At 36.4% G+C, this 23,276-nt stretch overlaps 1 protein-coding gene across 4 annotated transcripts in view; it reads right to left on the minus strand.

Annotated features, from left to right (window-relative positions):
- The window catches only part of LUZP2 (leucine zipper protein 2), a 351,835-nt gene that overhangs the window by 244,884 nt on the left and 83,675 nt on the right, over positions 1-23,276 (minus strand). The window lies entirely within an intron of this gene.

The following is a 23,276-nucleotide window of genomic DNA, read 5'->3' on the forward strand; positions in this document are numbered from 1 at the left end:
TGTTCAAAATTTTAAAATTTGGTGAAAAATAATGCTCTCTAAATAAATGAAAAGATGTTTTTCATCAATTGAAAGACAACACAATAAAGAAGGTATCTCTTGAAATGGATACACAGGTCCAACACAACATATTTAATAGATATAGATGAATATGTTAAAGGAATGTATATAGAATAGATAAAACAATTTGGAAAAACAGAATAAAGTAAGAGGAATCAGTCTACCAAATTTCAAGATTTATTATATATCTGTTATAATCAAGAATGTATGGTATTAATATAGAGATAGACATAGAGATCAGTGAAACAGTATAGAAGACTCAGAAATACACCCAAACAAATATACATAACAGAACTTTGACACAGAAGCAAAAAGATTTCAATGGTGGAAACATCAACTTTTAAACAAATGTTGCTAGAGCAATTAGAAATTCATGGACAAAACAAAAACAGAACTCTCAACCTTAAATTCCATATTTATTCAAAATTTAACTCACAATAAATCATGAACTTAAGTATAAAATGTATAAAACTTTGAAAAATCTAAAAATACAGAGGGGAAAATGTAGAGAAAAATCTTTTGGATCTAAGGTTAGGCAAAGACTTGACACCAAATTTATGCTCTATAAAATGCAAAATTTATTAGTTCTGCTTCATAAGTATAAAAAATTTACCTTTATACAACTTGATGAATATGCTTAAAACTACTGATATGTATGCTTTAAAAGGGTGAGTTTTACAGTATATGAATTCAATTCAATAGAGTTATCAAAAAATTTTACCTCTGTGTAAAACCTATTCAAAGAGTAAAAAGACAAGCTATAAACTGGGAGAAAATATTTGCTCATCATGTATACCAGAAAGGATTAGTCTCTATAATTTATGAAGAACTCTCAAAACTCCACAATAAAAGCAAAACAAAACAAAACAACAACAACAATCTAAGTAGAAAATGCACAGAAAACCTAAAGAGATATTTTACCAGTGAGGATGTATAGATGGTATTTAAACACATGAAAAAAAAAAGTTCATTAGTCATTGAGGAAATAAAAATTAATAGCATAATGATATATCACCTGAGAAAAAAAGACATAAACAGAGTCACTTTTAAATGCAGTCATTGCTTCCATTTCCAAGTAAATTCTTTGCATGTCTTGCTCCCTGAAGCTTTGGAACATTTGAACCGGGTAAAATAACATTACACAGGGCCATGAACACTCCTATGAACAACTGCTTGACAAGCTGGCAGGAAAACAGACATCCTGACTATGAAAACTAAAAATTAAAGACATTCTTCAGAATTAGGACCACCATGTATAGCTAAAGAACAGTGTCGCTGATTAGCACTAATAGAAAGTCTTGCCTTTTATTCATGTAATTTTCCCCTCCCTTTCTTATAAGACCCCTTGCCTTCATTTTGCATCAATACTTACCAAGATGCTATTTTTGAGATCTCAAATAACTACCTGTTGGCTCGCACTTTGGTTTTTTATTTTAAAGTTAATAAACCACACACTTATGAGAAGGACTAAAATGGAAAACTGGATTGCTGACATACTGTTGGTGGGAAGGTAGAATGGTACACTTGTTCTGCAAAAGCATTTGGCAGCTCTGCTGCAAACTAAATATACTACTACTCTACAACCCAGAACTGCAGTCCTGGGCATCATTCCCAAGGAAATGAAAACATGTTAACATAAAACCTGTTCACAAATGTTCATAGCATCTGTATTGGTAATAGCCCCCAAACTGGATGAAAACATAGATATCTTTTAACAGATGAATAGTTAAACAAACTGTGATCCATTGAGATTTCCAGGAAAAAAAAGAATAAACTATGAATCCAAGCATAATTTGGTTAAATCTCTAGAGAATTATGCTGAGTAGAAAAAAATCCAAGCTCGAAAGTTTACCTACTGTGTCATTTTATTTATACACCGTTCTCCAAATAACAACACTTTAGAAATAGAGAAGAGATTAGAAGGTTGCCAGACACTCAGGACTGGAGTGGGTGGGTGAGGTGAGTAGGACTATAAAAGGGCACCACAAGAAATTTCTGTGATAATGGAACAGTTCTGTATCTTGATGTTCTCTATGTCAAAATGTCCCTCCTGATATTGTATAATAGATTTTTTGAGATGCTTCCATTGGAAAAACTAGGTAAAGGTACATAGAATTCCTTTATTTACCTCTGTATAGGTCTATAATTATCTCAAAGGAAAAATGTTTAAGTAAATAAATCTATAATACATATTTTCAAATGAATAATAAAAAATTAACTATGATTCCAAAATTAAAATTTCAAGACCATCTCTTAGTAACAAGCTTTAAGCTTTATCTACTAAACCTAAAAGAGGACTTGATGATCTGTTCATTAAGTTAATTTTATATTCAACACATAATTCTTGAGTATTATTATTACATGCTAGGCACCTTTCTGTATTCTTGCAAAAGAAATATGCACAGAGCAGAAAAAGTCAGTGATGCCAAGAAATTACACTTAAATTGGGAGGAGAGTTATAAGGAAGTAAACATATCTACAAGGAGATTTTAAGTGATAATGAATACAAGAATAAAGAGAGTAAAAATAAGGAGATTGAGTCATGGTAACGGGTAGAGACAATCAGGAGAGGTGACTTTTAGGTGAGTCATCAGCTAATGTTTCTCTGAAAACACAAAGGAGTGAGTGAAAGAGTTTTTCCAGGAAAGGAAAAATACAGCACAAAGTCCTAAATCAGTAACCATGTTTTTGCATTTGAGGAATACAAAGATCACTGTGATTAGAGTCGAGTGAATAAAGAAGAAATTGGCAGAAGACGAGATCTGAGAAATAGGCCAGGGCAAATCATGCGGGGCCTTATTTTCAAAACTAAGAAATTTTAGCTGTATTATTAGTGATGATGAAAAGTTTTTCTTGGAGAAGGGGCTAAGGTAGGAAATAATACAATTAGCTTTGTATATTGCAAAATGTGTAATAGATTATGGGTGGGCCAACAGTGGGAAGTAAGAAGATCAGTTAAAATATATTGAAGAAGCTCGAGAAAGAGACAATGATTTTTTGGGTTATGGTGGTAGAGAAAGTAGAGATGAAAAGACGTTGATTAAAGTCATGGTTTCTAGAATAGAAAAGATTTACAGATTTTGAATAGACTGGATAGACTGGGCGAGAAAGAGGAATAAGAGATAATTCCTTGTTTTTTTTTTAATTTAGACAACTGCATAATCTAGTTATTTCTAAATAAACTAGAATTCCAAGATGAAATTAGTTCATACATTTACAGAACAAACATTTATGATCAAGTAGGCCCATATAACAAGTTTAATGCAGCAACGGAATGGGGCAGGTAGCAACATGTACAACAGAAGTAAATAGAACACATATGCTGAGGATACAATTGTTTGTTCCTGGGAGATTAGGAATGACCGATAGATCTACTAGAAACATGTTTCCATTGGTTACTTAGGATTCATAGAGGTGGCATTTGTGGAAGTTTCTACAAACAGTAAGAAAACAAAAGCCAAAGCGAAGGCTTGTGAAATAGCTAGTTACTGAGTCAAAGCGAGAAATGTCTTTTAAAACCTACCTAGTCTCGAGGTTTTTCAGCATGATTCTCTTTATAATTTGTCTTTTCTTCCCTGATTTTTCATATTAAAAAAATTCTAATCACTTTATTGTTCTCTTTTTCTCAAGTCCTTCAAGTCAGAGATAGTCATTGTTCACAATTCTATATTTGGATTCTTTTTTGAAGTAACGTAGATTCAGCTAATTCTAGACTTTTGTTGCTTTCTCTCCCACATGCATTTCAAATTCGATATGCCCAGGTTTTACTTCCTCCAGAAGAATGAACTGGGACTCATTAACAACAAAATTTTCCTCCTTCTAAGCTTGCATCATGAAAAAAGGTAAATGAGGTGAGCTTTTACATTTAACTACACACATTCATTCTTTTTTTCTGTCATGTACTTTTACTTTATCATTTTAAAGGTAGCTTTCCAGTAGTTTTTAATACAGTACAGAAAGAGAGAGGGAAAGAAGTATGTGTGTGTGTTCGTGTTTTAATGTCCTTCCCTGGCCAATCACAAGCTTGTCACCTCTATGTCACTGAAATGACCCTTTTCATTTGTTTTCAGGATCCACAGTCGTGGAAACACTACTGACAAAGGAAGTAGAATTGCGACCCAAGTAGCTCTCAGTGCTGGAAGGGAGAGACAGGACTGTGAAGGAGAGCTTTTCTGTTCATACTCATAGTGTGGTCCCGGAGTAGAGATGGCAAAAACACTGCTTCCTGTGGCTCCTTTGAAAGGATGCTTCGATTGCTTGTTTTACAAATATTAGCATGATTAGGTGTCTCTAACTTAGTGGGAAGCAAAGATCAAATTAAAGAATTTAAAAATTGGGTAGATTACTACTGGAGAAAGGGACAGATGTACCTCACTGAAGAAAATTAATAAGCCCAATTCTATCTTTAAAAGAATATGCACAAAATGTGCTTGATCGTATGTTTCCACAGTAGAAATTAAATGTAACTAATTATGAGAGAAAAATGGACTAGATGATGAAGAATATTCTTGCTCAATTTTCATGGATTAATTCAGAGGGAAAGATAGAAATTAAATATCCACCTATTTATAGATGCATTGCTAACCATCAAGTCTCTTTGAAAGGAGAATGAAGCTAGCTAGCTAGCTACCTCCCAAAATTGCAGCAGTGTGTGGGCAAAGTTGTAACATAAACTTAACTCTGCTTCCAAAGATGATACTAGCACTCATAGATTATCTTCAATGTAAACGTAATTGTAATAGAAACAAAAAATACATTGTATTTAATGGAAACATATCATAACAAAATAACCTCTATTTACAAATAATGCATATTTGTAAGGTCATAATAATTTTATTTTTAAAAGTAAAAAAAGAAATCCTTAGGCAGCTCTAGAATTTTATTTCTTCTTATACCTATCACTTCTCAGCCTTTTGGCTAAGATCAAGTGTATTTCTTCTTATACCTCAAAAATTTTAAATATAATATGTTCAAAACCAAAATAGTCAAATTCCATCAAACTTGGTCCTTGTCCCTATCTCTGATAATGACCCCATTCCTGCACCAGTTTTTCCAGGTGTGAAATTATGTAATGAACATTAATTTCCCCCTTTCTTCTAACCCCTTGACATCCAAATTGATCATATTTGTCAATTCTATGCTAAATTTAATTTGTTTCTATCACCAAAACTATTCCCTGTTTTAACTTTTATCTTTCTTGACTTAGAATTTCATAATTTTACCCTAATTATTCTTTCTGTTACTCAATTTTGAAAAAACACCTAGTAGCATCAGAAAAACATCAGACATATTTTGAAGTTCAAACTTCTACTTTTGTATCCTTTATTCTCTATGATCATCTTAATATTCCAACCACACAAAAGAATTAGCCACTCCCAGATATGCCACGCTCCTATGAGAGCTGGACATATAAAAACAGCTATGTCTCTGTGCACTCACTTTCACACTTCTAAATTGGTGACAAATGTGAGAGCTACGTCTTGCCTTGTTGTGAGGATTAAGAGTTAATCCTTATCTAGCACTTGGGAATAAGCATGTCATATAATGAGTGCTCAATAAATACTAGATATAAGGATGATGATGGCTAATCAGATGAAGAACACCAACCTGTATCCATACTTTTGTAAATGTCATACGTATTTTCCAGGAACAACCTTCATTTCTAGCATAGTTCTCAACGTGGCAAACGCTGACTCGCTGTTTATTTGACACAATCTAGACAGCATTGCCTGGGCACACCCACAAGTATCGCAGCACAGGTCACGCTGCTACGCCAACGTCTACATTCCCACTAGTAAACGGAACACTCCCGTTTTCTACGTCTGTCTGCATTCATCTGTGTTTGGGGTGAAATAGAACTCACCTCGCTCTATTTTATGAGGAGTGCATGGTTTAGATATGTGAACCACCTTGAAGAGAGGACTATACAAGTGTTGGGTTTCTGCTGTTATAGCCCCCCCATGATCTGTGAGTTCCATGAGAGTGAAGATTGACATTATTACATCACCAGTAGCTATAGCACAACCCTGGCACATAGGAAAGGTTGGCAATTTTTGAATAAATGATCCAAGTGTTGTAATTTCACAAGATTTAGAAATATAAGTAAAAACGCATGTATTTTATTTCATGTAGCCAAAAGTTGGTCAATTAAGGGATATTGTAAAAATACCATCATCACATAACTCCAATGTATCTATATTAGAAAATAAGGCCATTATTTATAAGTCCCAATAATGTTATCAAAGGTTACTTTAGTATGCTGGGGTTTTTTAGCTACCCTAAAATATTTAATTGTGAAAACTATGCATGTAGAAAAGAGGTTAGCACCTGACTGGAACCAACTCATAGAACATAATTAGTATCATTGGATTCTCTGGGAATTTATGGCCCTAAATGTCTTTTTTGAGCCACGATAAACACATGTCCCCTTGTAGGGAAAGGATGCCTGGATGGATAGATTCATTAGTTTACTCATTCCCTCATCCAACAAATATTTACTTACTCACCAATGTTATCTAGTCAAGGTTTCCTCAGTCATAACAAATTTTGACCAGGTAACAAGGAGATTTGAAATTTCACTTTATTGTGGATTACCATCAAAGAGGTTGTTTCCAAAAGTTGACATTCATAAATAGAAGAGATAAGAAATCACTTACCTATAATATACTGAATAATATGATGTTTTTGTAAGACACTTATAAATTATAAATATACATAATTCTTGCTTACAGGAATTTTAAGGCTACTGGAGGGACAGATAAAAAAGCAATCACAATAAATACATGATTATGAATTGTGGTAGTGATATGAAGAAGTACAGAGTGAAATGAGAGATTACAAAAGTATGAACGATTTGTGCCTTTGGAAAGGTTTCTCTAGGATTTTATATTTGAATTAAGATCCCAGCTCAAGTAATAGCTAAATAATGAACTCTGGACCAGAGGCATGGGTCCGGAGTGAGGGGGAATACAGAGAGACTAAAGGAGATCGGCATGCTGGATCTGGGTGAATGCAGAGGAGGTGGTAGGAGGTAAGGATCCAGGAAAAGTTAGTGACAAGTTCTTGAAGGAGGTTAGAGGCCACAGTCGGGAATCTACCACTTCTCTTAAGTGCTCTTGAAGTCAATGGGAAGATTAAATGGGAAAGTGATTTGTTTACAGGTCTCACTCTTCTACTCTGCAGTGAACCCTTGAGAGGAAGGAATGTGTCGTCTTCATTCAGTGGGAGAATATAATTTTCGCTAAAAAAAAAAAAACAAAGAAACAATTTTGCACCCAGGCCGAATTGATCTCAAGCCCAGACACTATCATTTATGAGCTATGTGACTTTGACAAATTTCCTGTCATTCTCATATGTAAGGTGGGAATACAAACATGCTTACCTCACTTGTATGCACGGATCACGTGAGACAATGAAATAAAGGCACTCTTTATTCATTGTTATTGTCGATATTAAATCTCCATCCCCTAGCACACGGACTAGCCCACGACTACTGTTCTGTAAATGGTTACAGAATGGGCTGAATTCTATACACAGCAAACAGCAGCCACAGAATTTTTATGAACATGAGGTATTTTACCCCAGAGCAGCTCTTATCTCCAACAAGCTTTTCAAAGAGAGATACTGACCAAACACGATTTTTAAGCATAATGAGGATGTGAGTACCTCATATGGACTCCTTCTCTAGTCCGTAATTCCTTACGTGCTTCTATCTTGCCTTCTATCATCACATTTAGTTGCTCCCTGTTTTATAATTTATTCCAATTCTACTTATCACAGTTTGGAATCTTCACCAGAAAGCCATGCAGTCAGCATTCTAAGATGCCTTAAAGTTCCTGGAAATCCATTAAACACCTCATTGCTGGGAGTACAGCAAATTCTTCATGACTTCTCACTAGCCTTAGAGCAACAGACCAGGGCTGAAAACGAATTTCTATCTCTCCAAGGACTAGAAGTCAAACAATACCTCTTTGGATAACATGTCACTTCATGCAGAGGCACAACATTCAATCAGCTAAAGTCACACTTTGCTGTCTTGTAGTGGCTCAACTTGAATTTCCCACGTCAGCTTCCCAGTAACAGATGGCACATGCTGCAGAGTGTTTTTCTGCACGGACTGCTGGCCCATATGCAGTGAAACACCTCATCACTCAAACTGGCCAAGCTGAATTCTCAGTGCTCAAAAAGATTGTGTCCCTCTTAAGAACGCAGACACTATGGTGGTTAGGCGACAGCCAGTCTCATCGCCTTTAATGAATCAGTGGTTCTGTCTGTCTTCTGTGTGTACACAGGCGACTTTGTGGATGCTGTCTACACAGAAAGGAGGCAAGACTCCCCCGAACACACACCTGGGGCTCACCAGAGATGCCCACTGCACAGAGCCAGACATGAGTGCAGAAAATCAGCTGGCTGCCACTCGCTGGAGTCTGAACGTCTCCCCGCAGTTCCAGTTCCGTAAAGGAATTATTTAATCCTCGTCGCACTATTAACATTTCCTCTTATCCGGATTTCTAGGAAGTAATTATTAAAGTACCATAACACCGGTTATCTATCAGATTTTTGGGAATGATTCACTGAGGTTCTAAGATGGTAGTATGGCTGACAAGTAATAAACAAAGCTGCCTTTTTTTGGTCATGTTGGGGTAAATTGTCTTTTATTGTTTGCTTTTATACTTATTCCTAAATCCTTCATCTTTTTAGTCTTTGATGCCCTCCACCCCTTTTATCTTTTGTCCCTGTGTCCAGCCCTCACAATCTTTTTTTATTTGAGAGCAGTGTTGATCCCTGTGCAGTTAACTGCCTAGGGTATGGGTTACATTTACGCTGGCTCACTTTAGGCAGTTTCTGCCAGACCCAGACTGAACTTCCTGTGCTCATTGTTCTCATATAGGAGGAGGACCCCCCAAAGTGGAATCATCTTTGGGAAGGCTGGCCCTTGTAGTACAGGCACCGCCCACTCAGTGAGTGTTGTTCTAGGAACCCATCTCTATCAGTGTGCAAGGTGGAGTGTTTTTGAGAGGCTGTGTTCCGCTTGAGTGAACTTTTTAAACTTTTTTTATTATCGTTCAAGTACAGTTGTCTCATTTTCCCCCCACCACTCCCCTCCATCCCAGCCATCCCCACTTCCCACCCTTGATCCTACCCCCCTTTGGTTTTGTCCATGTGTCCTTTATAGATGTTCCCGAAAACCCTCTTCCCCACATTATCTTCTCCTACTCCCCTCTGTTACTGTCAGTTTGTTCTTAATTTCAATGTCTCTGGTTATATTTTTCTTGCTTGTTTGTTTTGTTGATTTTACCCTTTACCACGACAGTGAATTTGTTTTGAACACTCTTTGCCCAGTTGTTTGTCTATTGCTTGCCCATTTCATGATGGGTGATTGACAAGCGCAACTGCCCACACCACGCTGAGTGTTCAGCAGTTTTTGTCCAAAAAATGCATGCCCCACCCTCCTTATTCACAAGATCTGGACCCCAGCAATTTTTTTTGTGTGCCCTGGATGAAAACAAAGTCCTCAAAGGGAAACATTTTCCCAATGTGGAAGAGGTGAAACAAAAAAAATTAGAAGCACTAAAAATCCTCAAAAGTGTTGAGTTCCAAAACTGTTTTGAGCAGTGGAGAAAAGTCTCGATAGGTGTATTGCATCAAATGGAAAGTACTGTGAAGGTGACTAAAATTTAAATATGTGAGAATAAATACACAATTTTTATAAATAAATTCCATTATTTTGGGGTTCCCCCCATATCTTTAGACTTGCCTCCGGGAGTAGGTGATGTGCCATGGGAAAGTGAGAGAGATGGGGTGACGGTTTGGAAGACATCTATTCATACCAGCCGTGCATAAAATCAGCTTAGGAAGCCAAATCCTTTTGTTCAGATGGTCGTTGCATAGACATTTCCTTGGAAGCCTCCCAACAATTCCAAGATATTTGTATAGGCTCGTTTTACAGAGAAAAAGGCATTAAAAGAGCTTAAGTGATGACATGTTTTACACAAATAATAAATAGCTGAGATTATGTTGAAAAGCAGGCTTTATTTTTTATGCTGATGTTAATCTAGATATTACTGAAGTACAATGCAATGTAAATTAGTCTTCATCACAATGAATATATGCTTTCCACGAATTCCAAAACACATCTCTCATAATTAAATGATTTAAATATCTTTATATACAATTTATTTTCTTCATATATATGTATATATGTATATATACATACACACACACACACACACAGAATATAGTGATTATATATTTACCTTAAATCCATGTCAAGTATTACAGTGAAAAGGAGTCAGACCCAGAGCGCTTCTTGGAGGTTTAGTCCAATCTCTCTTTTTATGGGAAGTAAATGAGTTTCAGAGCAGTGAAGTAATTTTCTAAGTTTATTCAACTACTTAAGAGTCAAAACTGTGACTGTAAGCCAGGAATCTTTAACTTAATTTCCCTTTTGCATACACAGAAGACTTTATTTGATCTTAGGATGATAATCTTACAAATGGTTTCAGCAAGGTAACGGGAACATTTTACACGCAGGAAAATAGGCCAAGGATGGGAATGTAATTCCATCCTTGCCACTAACTGTAGGATCACGTGGCTAAACAACACCAAGGGAAGGGTTGAGACCTAGACTTCCTGGCTCTGCATCCAGCACTTTTCCCTCCTGTACCATCCGAGCTCATGGCAGTCTTTATACTAAGAAGGAAATTATTGCTTTCAATTTTTAGAACAGAAACAAAATTAATTTAAAAATAGAATGTTGTACCTTTTCATCACCTGATTTAAAAAACAAACAAAAAGACCCATTGGCATTGGGCAACCTAATTAAAAGAAAACCTAATTAAAAGAAAACACAGTTTTATGACATTAAATTATTTCATTTTTTAATCAAATTTTTGTAAAGTATTAAAGTAATTTTTTTTTACTCACCACATAGCAGCCACTCTAATTAAATAAGAGAATTATGAGTTTACGCTCCTGTTGATCTATGACCTTCTGAACATTTTTTTATGCAATGTATGTATGTTATATATCTCCAATGACATCTAAAGCAAGCTGTCATCTAAACAGAGTGGGATTTATCACGTATGATGAAGCTAGCAATCTCTCTGAAGTACAGTGTTTACTCCCAAGGCCCTGACTACATCAGTGAAGATAATTGCTAGATTGATAAATCTTCCCTGAGGTCGTGGGACAATTACTGTTACACTTCATACAGGAGGCGGGATTCCGACCTTGTGATTGAAAAGTCCAGGGAGGGAATTTGCTTCGAGCAGCAGCAGTGTTCCATGCAGAGGGCAAATGTCATTTTAGTGGGGCTCAATTTCAGGAATACATCAATGTGTGCATAAAATATGACTTTAATCAAGGGCATCAAGGGTGTCAAAAGGGAAGGAAAGCAGGATCAACAAAATACCTACTGGATTGAAGGCTTTCTGTTAGGCATCAAATGAATCATTTTATTCAACGCTCACAATGTTAGTGGGAGAAAAGTGCCGTTATTTACATTTTGTGGAAACTGTGAATGAAGGTTAAGTGAATTACCCAAGCATCTACAGCTGGCTTGAGATGGAGGTGGAATTTTAGTTCCACTTGATTTCATAATCCCATATATTACATTTTCTAAAAATCAATTGTGTAGGCCCCTGAAACCTCTGAAAAGGTAAACGGAACCCTACAAATACCACAGTCTTTTAGTTTCTCTCTGATATAATCTTTAGTGCTTTCTCTTTTTGCTTCTTGACTGGGTCAAAGACAGTACTTTGGAAAGAATGCCTCTGAGTAGGGAACACATTAGAGCCATTTGTTTGATGTAGAAGGCAAGTGGCAAACACACTCAAGACGTGTTCCTAAGGCTGGCTAGATACAGGGGTAACAAGGGACATCAGGTCCACATCACCACCCACAAACACACTCTCACCCTGCCACAGAGCAGACTCAAAAACCGTGTCTGGTTTTCTACTAAAACTTATACTTTCTAGTGGTTTTGGACATTGCCAATTATTGTGTATTTACAGATACCTCTCTGAATGACCAGTTTAATACTTGTTCAAACGTTAGATTTTTAGTTTTAATAGCTACCAATTTCCTTCAGTATTCCAAAAGCATCAATATCCAAGAGACCAAAAAACAGTCTGCAGAAAACCAAAATGTATCAAGTGAAAGCTTTTCCTAACACCTCAGCAGGTATTTACATGAATCCAACCTATAGGAGATATATTTTAATAAAAATAGTTCATCTTTATTTCTTAGAAATATGTACAATGCCCATCTGGGTACTAAGATGTTACTATGTCGTATCAGTGAGTAAACAAATAATCCTTTAAGATCTTAGTCGTTTGAGCATTTATAGATAGCTATGTTGCTGAACTCTTGCCCTTCCTTATACTCATGTAGAGGGTAAAGATGTTCTAATAAGCCAGAGAACAGATGAGAGAACCAAGAATTTTAGAAAGGAAAAGCAGTGGGGAAGGGGCCAACATCTTACTCCTTTTCCTTACTGGGTAAGTGTGGGTGAAGGTTCATTTGCCGCTTTTGAGCTTCTATTCCTTTTTCTATAAAATTGGGAACATACCTCTTTCATTGTCTCTTTTGTTAATCTCTCTGTTGAACCAGCTGCCTCCATTGTTACACCCAGTTGTAAGCCGTGGTTAATTGCCAGATGGCTGCTCTATTGTTTCAATTATTTCCTGGGGCACACATTGCTCTCTCCAATTAAATGTGAGCGCCTTTGGAAGGACAATCCTTGATGTCAGTCTTAAAACTGTTGTGATCTCAGGAGGGATTTTTTTTTTTCCCCTCGCTATTTCCCCAGTGTTCTTTGGCAAGGTGACAGTTTCGCTTGTTGCCCTCATGGCTCTACCATCCCCCTCTTAATTGTTAGAATCTGAATTGTTTTCCAGAGCATACTTAGCCTTGACTTTCCTCCCTACACTGTTCCAAATAAGAGCAGATCACCTGTGAAGCGCTTCAGAGTTCTCTGTTCTTAGAGTCTGCAGATTTGGCAAAATCGGCACCACTGCTACAGAGCTGCGATCAGGGGACCGCTTCTCTCACCGCGACTCCCTCTTCACAAACAGGCCCTGGGCTGGGACAGCCGGGGCAGTAGGCTTTTTTGAAGCTGGCTTCTTCACATGGAACTTTTGCCCTATGAGGTAGGTGAGGCAAGGGTGATTGGTGCCCATTCAGTTAAGCCTGCCACGCCTAGTGTAAATCTTTGATCCTCCAAGTTGGAGTTGGGGAGGAGAAGAGAGCCCTAGGCGTCTCATCGTTCTGTTGCCTGCGTTAGAACCTCTGCGATGTCGATCAAGCAGTCTTCTCCTCTGGGGTAGATCAGAGCCCCGGACTGTGATCTGGGCAGAGAGAGCAGTGTTCTTGTCTGCGGCCACCCAAGTGGTTCTTCCATCACACTGAGCTGGGGGCGAGTGAGACAGAACAGACTGTAGCTCAATTGTCATAAGCTTTCACTGTTCTCAAAGAGATTCAGTAGATATTTCTAAATTAAAGCTTATTTATTTTCTGTGTGCTCTTAAAACAGTTTCCAGAAATTTTCAAACATTAGCAAACATTTTCATCATTTCCATCAGTTATGTTTGCTTAATTATGTGGTGGGTATCTAGGGCTTCTCACAGGACCATTCCAGAAGTCATCTCTATCTTGTATTTCGCAAATATTCTACTCAGTTTCCTATGAAAGTCTTCTCACTATAGCAGCAAATACTACAATACATCTTAAATCAAGGTGTTTGGTTGGAAAATGTAATTTGGAAAAATGTTTTACCACCTCCTTTAAAAAGCTTGTTATTCTATACCTAGTTACTTAAGATAACTGTATCATACTGAAAGGCTTCTTTGTGTTAAGTCTATAGTTTTTATTACTTCTAGTATTGTATTTGTTGATTAAGTTTGACAAAAATATACTCATTGATGCTTCTCTCCCTCTCTCTCTCCCTCCTTTTCCCTCCCTCTAAAAATAAATAAATAAAACCTTAAAAAAAACCCTCTATTTCTGTCATAAATTGTAATACTATTAATGTCTTCTTTTTATTCTTCTCATGTATTTCTTAATATATTCACAAAATTTTACTAAATGCAGTGATATATTGTTTTTGTTGCTTTCCTATTTTACTAGGAGAAATAACAGATTGAACCCCAAATAGTTTGCTAAGTTATTTCTTTAAGCATCACTGATGTTATGAGTGTATAGAGAACCACTCAATCTCTATACTGCATAATTCTGTACACTCTGGAGATATTCTATTTTCATGTAGTGAAACTACACTCCCATTATGCTAAATTGGCAATTAATACTGTGAATTCAGGAAGTGAGGGCAGAGGAGACAGAGGCTGTCAACCTTCCACATTGTTATATTGTACCCTGAAAAGTTGATGACTTCAGTCATTGAAATAGAGATGATAGATATAATAATTGATAGATGAATATATAGATATATCCTGAGGAATTAGGCGAATATATGTTTATTAAAACTATGAGAAAACTATCCAATATCCTTTTGATATAATAATTATATCTACTCCACACTCTAATTCTTAAAAGATATTTCAAAATATAAGAGGATATCAATTTATAAATTCATTGATTTATACACACCAATGAAAAACATTTTTTAAAAGCTAAAACATTAATTTTGCTTTCAGGTTTAAGGCCCTACAATATGTCGAACACTAAACCCACAAAAGTTTACATTTACTCTACTAAAGTTAACATTTTCAGAAATAATTATGAAACTTTGTTTTTATTTACTCTGTAGAGATAAGTTAGACATTATAGAAAGGGGTTTCTTGCTCTGAGATGGTTCAGATTAACATCCAAATCATAAACCTTTAAGAGCCACTATGGTCCTTTCATGTTGATGCCACTCTACATGACACATCATTTCACAGTCTGTTGTCAATCAACATTGTGAGACTTCCTTAGAGAAGCAAGGGCTCATTCTGCTTTGTATCAATGTTACCTTTTTAGGCTTGTCTCTGGGATGATAATAATATATTTTTCTAGCCTTCTTTTAGCGGATATCTTCACCTTAATCAGAATGCACTTTCAGTTAACACCCTCAACAAAGACAAAGCCCAACAGATGCATTTGCATTTAAAAAGCTCTTTAATAAAATAACCCCCTTCGTGAGCGCATCACCATCCAACCAGGGACTGCCTCCATCGAATCATACTGGGTAACTGGAGAAATATCTAAAGTGTAGTGCATGGTCTTCTGAAGGAGAAAAAAAAAGTAAGTGAACATGTTCAAGACTGATAATCTGAGATTAATGCAAAGTTGTCATTTGTCTACATTAACTTCATTACTTTAGGAAAGCTAAATGACTGTGAGTTAAATACGTGGCCAAAATTTTTTAAAAATGGTAAATGTCTGAGCTAAAATTAAACCTCAGTTGTCACTTTCAAAGGAACTATGTCATCTCCTCTATATTAAAATCTTTGCCACAGCTTTATTTCTAGTGTCTGCATTGTCTTGGTAGAATATTATGTAATTCTTATTTCCATATTTCTGTAAGAGACAAAAATGTGTACTGGAAGGGAAAGCTAAGTGGAATTTAATGTTATTTTTAGTTTGTTTTCTTTATAATTTGAAACTCTAAGCTCAGGAATAATAGGCACCACTTCCATATTGCTTTATATTGTATTTTTAGCATATATCACAACCTGGGTAATGTCCTGTATTCAAAAATTATCTGTTGACTGAATTAATTTATCTATCGATAGTCACGTGAGAGCTATGCACAAGATATATATGCAATCTTCAATCCAGGCTAATAAATGAATAAACTAAATTATGCCTTCAAGGACTTCACATTTCAGTAGTAAAAGTAAGGGCAACGCTGGTAAGATAGGGTGAAAGTGCTACGTGCCGTGGGCTCTACAGCATGTTGGCAAAGGTCCGAAGGTAGAATGACACTCCTCACTGTTTTTAACACTGAGCTGGAAGAAAGCTAAACATTTTTATTGCATTGTAATTTACACAGAAAGATCTCAAAATTCATCCCCACAATTAAACATGTTATAGATAACATCCTTTACATCTCACCTCACTAATGGTGAAACTCAGGCTTAGAGAGAGGTTACATGATATACTAATGCTCCTAATATCGCAAACTTCAATGGTAAACGCAGAACATGAAAACAGATCCTTTGACTGATTACAAACCCTGTATTTCTGTATATTTTCTGTATAGAAAATATAAAAGAGGATTTGTTATCAACAAACAAATGTTGGAGAGGATGTGGAGAAAAGGGGACCCTAGTACATTGTTGGTGGGAATGCAGACTGGTGCAGCCACTGTGGAAAACAGTATGGAATTTCCTCAGAAAACTAAAAATGGAACTGCCCTTTGACCCAGCAATTCTTCTGCTGGGATTATACCCTAAGAACCCTGAAACACCAATCCAAAAGAACCTGTGCACCCCAATGTTCATAGCAGCACAATTTACAATAGCCAAATACTGGAAGCAACCTAAGTGCCCATCAGCAAATGAGTGGATCCAAAAACTATGGTACATTTACACAATGGAATTCTATGCAGCAGAAAGAAGGAGCTTCTACCCTTTGAGACAGCATGGATGGAACTGGAGAGCAATATGCTAAGTGAAATAAGCCAGGCAGTGAGGGACAGGTACCATATGATCTCACCTTTAACTGGAACATAATCAACAGAAGAAAAAAGCAAACAAAATATAACCAGAGACATTGAAGTTAAGGACAATCTAACAATAGCCAGAGGGGAGTGGGGAGGGGATAGTGAGGAAAGGGGTTTTCAGGAACTACTACAAAGGACACATGGACAAAACCAAGGGGGAGGGTGGAGGTGGGGGAAGGAGGTGGGTTTCGCTGGGGTGGGGTGGAGGGATGGGGAGAAAATGCAGACAACTGTAATTGAACAACAATTAAAAAAAAGAAAAAAGAAGAAAATATAAAAGAGGAGTATAAGTTCATTACTTGGTTAATAGAGGCAATAAATGCCCATATCTACTTAGAGTATTTTGTAAATCAGATTACATCTTCACTTATTAGAATAATGTAGGTACAGAAGAATATTCATATTTACATACAGGGTTATATGCTTATAAATTATGTATTTATACATATATACATATTTAAATCTTCCCTTTCTCTTACTACACATTTTCCAAAATACTCCTTTGGAGGAGCAGTGTGGTTATGAGAAGAAGCGTGTCCTATATTTCTAGATGCATACATTTTCTCTGAATTCACAATGCTATAGTTTCTGTGACATATTTCTGGCTCTCACTTGGATGATCCTCAAATAGTCCAAAAGAACATTAACATCTGTAAGGCTGAGATAAAGATTACTCTGAAACGTAGGTTAATGAACTAAATCTTCTCCCAGAAAATCGTCTTCCCTTTTAAAAATGAGAGTTAAACTGAGACTTTTTGGGTCACTCAGAAATAACTTTGGATAGCACATTGGGGGGCTGGATGTAAAAGCAGGACAGGAAGTCCACACCTCCTGAAAGCTTGCCAGCCTCCCTTCTCTGTTCTGGGATTGTATTTTGGGAAGCACAAATGCTTGCACTATCCTAAAGGAGCTTACTACTCACATCACTGGAGCCAAATATACAGCCTATTGTAGAATATTTGGAAGTGAATGTGCTGTAACCACACTGAAGAGGCACAAAATAGATGATAAGTAAAATATATTTTAGAAATTTGGAAATCAGAGTAATATGTAATCATTATTACACCTAGGTATGTTATTTTTGCCATGAAGTTTAAAATGAACACCTTTACATTGTTCTACCCTTGATAGTTATTCTACTATAATGTAGTAATCTTCATCCTATGTGAAATAATAAGAAGAAATGTCTACATTCTCCCAGTCTTACTTTACTTCTTTCAGCAAGCATGAAGAATGGCTTATCTGCAAGAGCAGTTTATCATATTAGGGGGCAAGTGTGGCATTCGAGGAAGTACGAGACAGTTCAGGTATGGCTACACGTCCAAAGCACCTTTCCAGTTTAGCGTTTTCAGTAATAAAGATGGTATTTTCATTTATTGCTTGTGTTTTTAAATTTATTTTAGGTTAGGGGGAAATTAAGGGCTATAAGTAATTGTAACCCTAAAATTTCAAAGCAAAAAACCTAAAATGAAGTAAGAAGAGCAAAATATCCTTTCTGAATTTTAAATATGAATCATCTAATAAGAAAATGATCCCACATAGCATTTGAACACATTTGGATTTTGGTTTACTTTTTATCATATAATTATTTTAATGTCCATAGCTTATAATATAGAAGCCAGAGCTTTCTCCCAGATTGAAGTTTATAAATTCTCAATTGGCTTGTGAGCTCAGTAGAGACACTTCTTTTTGTTTAATTTGGTTTCTGGGAAGATTTCACTCAAATCCTCAAAGGTCATCTGATCACATGGAATTATATACTTCATCCTCTCCAGCTCTTTCTCATATTGTTTAATCCTGGCCTTTGAGAGAGATAAAAACTCAGCACAATTTTTCATCTCTCTCTCCCTCTCTCTCTCTCTACACACACACACACACACACACTATTGGCAATATACACACTATTCACAGTATAGTCAATGTATAGCTGTATTGTCAATAATGTCTGTATACATATATATACACACAGACTATCTGTATACTATATATACTATGTACAATGTATATATAGTATATATAATCAATATATTGTATATATAGTATATAAGATATATATACACACACACACACACACATTATTGGCAACTGGATTGAGGTCTATTTTTAATTTTATAAAAAATCCTATGTGTCTGTAGTGCCTGCAACTCCTTTTTTAAATATATATATCTATATAGAGAGATATGTTCTTTTGTGTTCATTGGCGAGTGTCTACATCTGAACAATCCTGGAATGCTCTCGTGGTCAAGGACTGGCACATCTTGCCAAGCACAAGAATTTGCAAAGATTTCAAGTTGTTGCGTCTTTATCACTGTAGTTGCTGTCAATAATGAAGCTCATTTAGTTCTTGCGCATATTATGCACTGAAACATAAATTATCCTTTTTCATGGTATCATAAAAATTTTTGGTTGGAGAAAATTGAAAACAATTTGAATTGGCTACCTGATAAAGTAATATATGGCTTCTCATATTCAACTTTCTTAGAAATGTGTTTGTTTAAATCAAAACAAAATTGATGTGACCTATTAAGGAAGCTAACAAAGAGAAACCAGTGCAGGAGTTAATTAAACAAGGAGAAAATTAGACTGATGTGATTCTCATACTGTGAAGGGCTATGTAAGCAAACAGAAATCTAAGCCTATTACATCAAAACACCCTGAGTGACCAATCTCAAAGAGCCATCCAGGCTTGAAGCTAGAGTTAATCAAATAATTTCCTTTCTTTGTTTTCACACTTCTTTATGTAAGTCTTCCCCCGGCTCCTGCCTGTGGAGTGCTCCTAACCCACTCCTAGTTTGGCACTGCCTGATTTGAAGCAATTTTTCTTCAAATGAAAATCTTAAATTGTTTAATATGCCTCAGTTTATCTTTAACACATGCAGTCAGTATTGTTATCTTTATCCTAATTTGACATAGCTGTATGCATTTGTTCCCCACTTCCACCTAGCAAATTACCACCAATTTAGTGGCTTAAAACACCACTCATTTATTATCACAATTCCATTGATCAGAAATTTAGTACCACATAGCTGGAATTTCTGGCCAGGGTCTCACAAGGCATAAACAAAGGTATTAGTAGGGTTTTGTCTCCTTCTGGAGTAGCTGATGAAGATTGTTTCAAAGCTCATTCCAGTAGGCAGAATTTAATTTCTGGAGTGTGTAGGACTCCATCTCATTGATCCAGGCACCTCTCCATCTTCAAGTCAGTAATCTCTCATGTTTCAAATAACTCTGATTTCCCTTTTTGCATTCAGCTGGGGAGAGAGTGCTCCATTTTCAAAGGCTCACGTGATGACATTGGGCCCTACCAGATGATCCAGGATAATCTCCGTATTTTTACATCAACTGATTAATTAAGCTAATTACATTAGTGAAGTCCATTTGGCCATGTCAGATAATTTAGGAGGTTGCCAGCTATCCTTGGTGCTTCCTGGCTTGCAGGTGCAAAACTCTAATCTTTGCATGTGTCGTCATATGCCAACCCTCCCACTGTGTGTCTCAGATGAGGAACTCCCATCCACTGTGTGTCTTTAAAGCTGTTTCTTATCCTCTTCTTATAAAAATGCCAGTCATCTAATTAAGGTCCCACCTTACTTCAGTGTAACCTCATCTTAACTCACATTAAGACCTTATTTTCAAATAAGTAAATTAACAAATACAAAGGATTAGGACTTCAAGATATTTTTTGGGTTGGGGGGATATACCATGCAGCTCTTGCCTTTATAACACGAGTTTACTTGAAAAACAAGGAGAGGGTTGAAAGTTGGGTCCTGTCCACCATGACAATGTATTTCATACTCAAGTCTGAACGTGAGTGGCAAAGGATTTTGACTTATGGAAAATTATAACTTTGCACAAATAATGCAAAAAAAAAGAAGTCTTTATTTCCTTGTGTGCTTCTCAAATTTAATACTGTCATCAAAATACTGAGAACATTATTGACAAATACCCCAGTATATCTCAGCTATAATGATGCTAAGATGATTCACATTTTAAGAGGAACACAGAAAAACTGTAGAATATAGTGACTGAGGGGGTAGAAAAGACAACAAACAAAAAGAAAACAGATTAGAACAAGGTAAGAAAAATAATAGTTGTTTAGCTTGGACAGATAAAGGCTAATTGCTCCTGCTTGCTCAGAACAATGACTAGACAGTGCATGGAACTGCAGAGGTGACAAGAGATGACAATTACAAGCAGGGTAAGAAAGGGTACTCTGACAGTAAAAATGGCCAAAGGTGAAAGGATTCTATATAAGTTGGGAAGAAGCTATCAAGAGAGGTCAGATGACTTCTGGAAGGTGATGATGTGGTGGGGATTCTCTCATAAACTTAGGACTAGAGTGCTGATGCACCCCCACACCTGAAGGCCTATGCTATAGCACGGTGGGTCACGTTCCTGGTTCTACTCTGGAACAGCCATTTTCCTTCAGAATCTATGCGTTAGTATTATTTTTAATTTAAGTTTCTCAAGACCTAAAGGGTGACTATCCTTATATGCTCATTGCTTTGGTGATGGGAAAACATTTTCTAGCTAAAAGGAAAGCTCAGCATTTGACACCTAATCCCATGTGGACAATCCAATTAGTACCCCAGAGAAACGTTGCCGTCTGTTATCTATCTAGATTACTGATTTACAAAGAGATCCCACAGGGTACTGAATGCCTTGGAGAAAGAAAAACAACTATTTGGCCATTTGAACAGAACCAAAGATGTCCCTGTAATTGCTACACCAACCCCTCATTTGCCCTGACTTTCTGGTGTCAGCAGGCTTACAACACTGGCAGAAAGCCCATCTTTGAAATTGCTTCTCTGGAGGCAAAGATGTCCCACTGTGCTATCAACAGCTGCAGACTTCCCCTGTACCGAAGGGCTTACTTTTGACAGACACAAAACCACACTGATTTCTGACGATTGCAAGGCTCTGTCTTCAAAAATGTCAGCAGAGTCTGCCTTGGAGCCCTATTTCTTTATAATATCCCTTTTCTCTGGAAATAATCAGCTTATTCTCCGGAACAATAAAAAAATAAATGTTTTTTGTTTTCTCAGAACACAGTGAGACATAGACATTTGCATGTTAGTTTCTCCCCATCCTCACTTCCATCCAACCTGCCAATGTACTTACATTTTTCATCGGAAGCCAAAAATGGCTTAAAATTTTAAATCATAAAGCTCTGAGAAGTCATCTATTATAATGCTCACCTTTTCCATCCTAGTTTCAGGAAACTTCTATATGAAGGCCGATAAAAGTTTTAGGCAAAATAAGGATACAGTTTATTTATTTGCTTACTGAGCAAAAACCGTGTAGGAATTGTTCCTATGGCTTATCTGTTACTAATGGCAGTTATTTGTTTACTTGTCTGCCGTAAGACTACTTCTGGGAGGAAGAAATGTATCTCTCTTTGGCATTCTCAGGGTCTTACCTAACAATCCTATATCTATACGGCACAAAGCAGATGCTTGTAAATATCTGTTACCTGAGCAAATATATTTCCTTATAGTTTAAACTGATTTCTAATGTAATACTATACAAGATGGGGAGGGCAGACGGTGACAGGAATTTAACTAAAAGGGTATTGCAAGAAAAGTGCAGTTTTATTGCCTTGTATATCATTGAACTTCCAGCCATGAAATTCAAGGGCACTTCTAATACTTTAATCTAGAGTCTAGTGCTGTGCTAACTTTGTCACAAAATAACTAATTATCTTCTTTTGGAAGCTGACCATGTCCATTTCCCTTTTAATCTGATTACATTTGCACACTTAAATCTACCTCAGTTCAGAGATCTTTAAAACTATACAGCCCTCAATATACTATGGGAAGCATTTAACATATGGTCAGAAATCTGAGTACATAGGCTGTCTGCTGAGTATAAGAATTGACATTAACAAAAATAAAGTATGTTTCCTCTCATATGAAGCCACTTTTTAGGAAACTTTACTGTAGCAAACATGGTTATTATTATGCAAGAGATTTCCTTATGAACTGAGTAACAATCCAAGCATAATATGATAGTAGTTATATGTATATATGAAAGTATGTATATTACATTTGAAGAACATTCTGAAAATTTAAAAATCCAGTGAAAAAAATAGACATGCAAGTCCAGGGAGCTCAGAGAGTCTCAAAGAAGTTGGACCCAAGGAGGAACACAAAAAGACATCAGAAGTTAATTTCCCAAGATTAAAGAAAAGGAGAGAATCTGAAAAGCAGCAAGAGAAAAAGAGACAAGTTACCTACAAAAGAGTTCCCATAAGACTATCTGTGGATTTCTGAAAAGAAACTTTGCAGGCAAGAAGGGGCTAGAAAGAAGTATTCAAAGTCGTGAAAGGCAAGAGCCTACATCCAAGATTACTCTATCCAGCAAAGCTTTCATTTAGAATGGAAGGGCAGATAAAATGCTTCCCAGATAAGGTAAAGTTAAAGGAGTTCATCATCACCAAGCTCTTATTATATGAAATGTTAAAGTGACTTATCTAAGAAAAAGAAGATCAAAACTATGAACAGTAAAATGACAACAAACTCACAGCGATCAACAACTGAACCTAAAAAAC

This window comes from Desmodus rotundus, chromosome 5 (genome assembly GCF_022682495.2).
Source record: "Desmodus rotundus isolate HL8 chromosome 5, HLdesRot8A.1, whole genome shotgun sequence".
NCBI classification, from domain to species: Eukaryota; Metazoa; Chordata; class Mammalia; order Chiroptera; family Phyllostomidae; genus Desmodus; species Desmodus rotundus.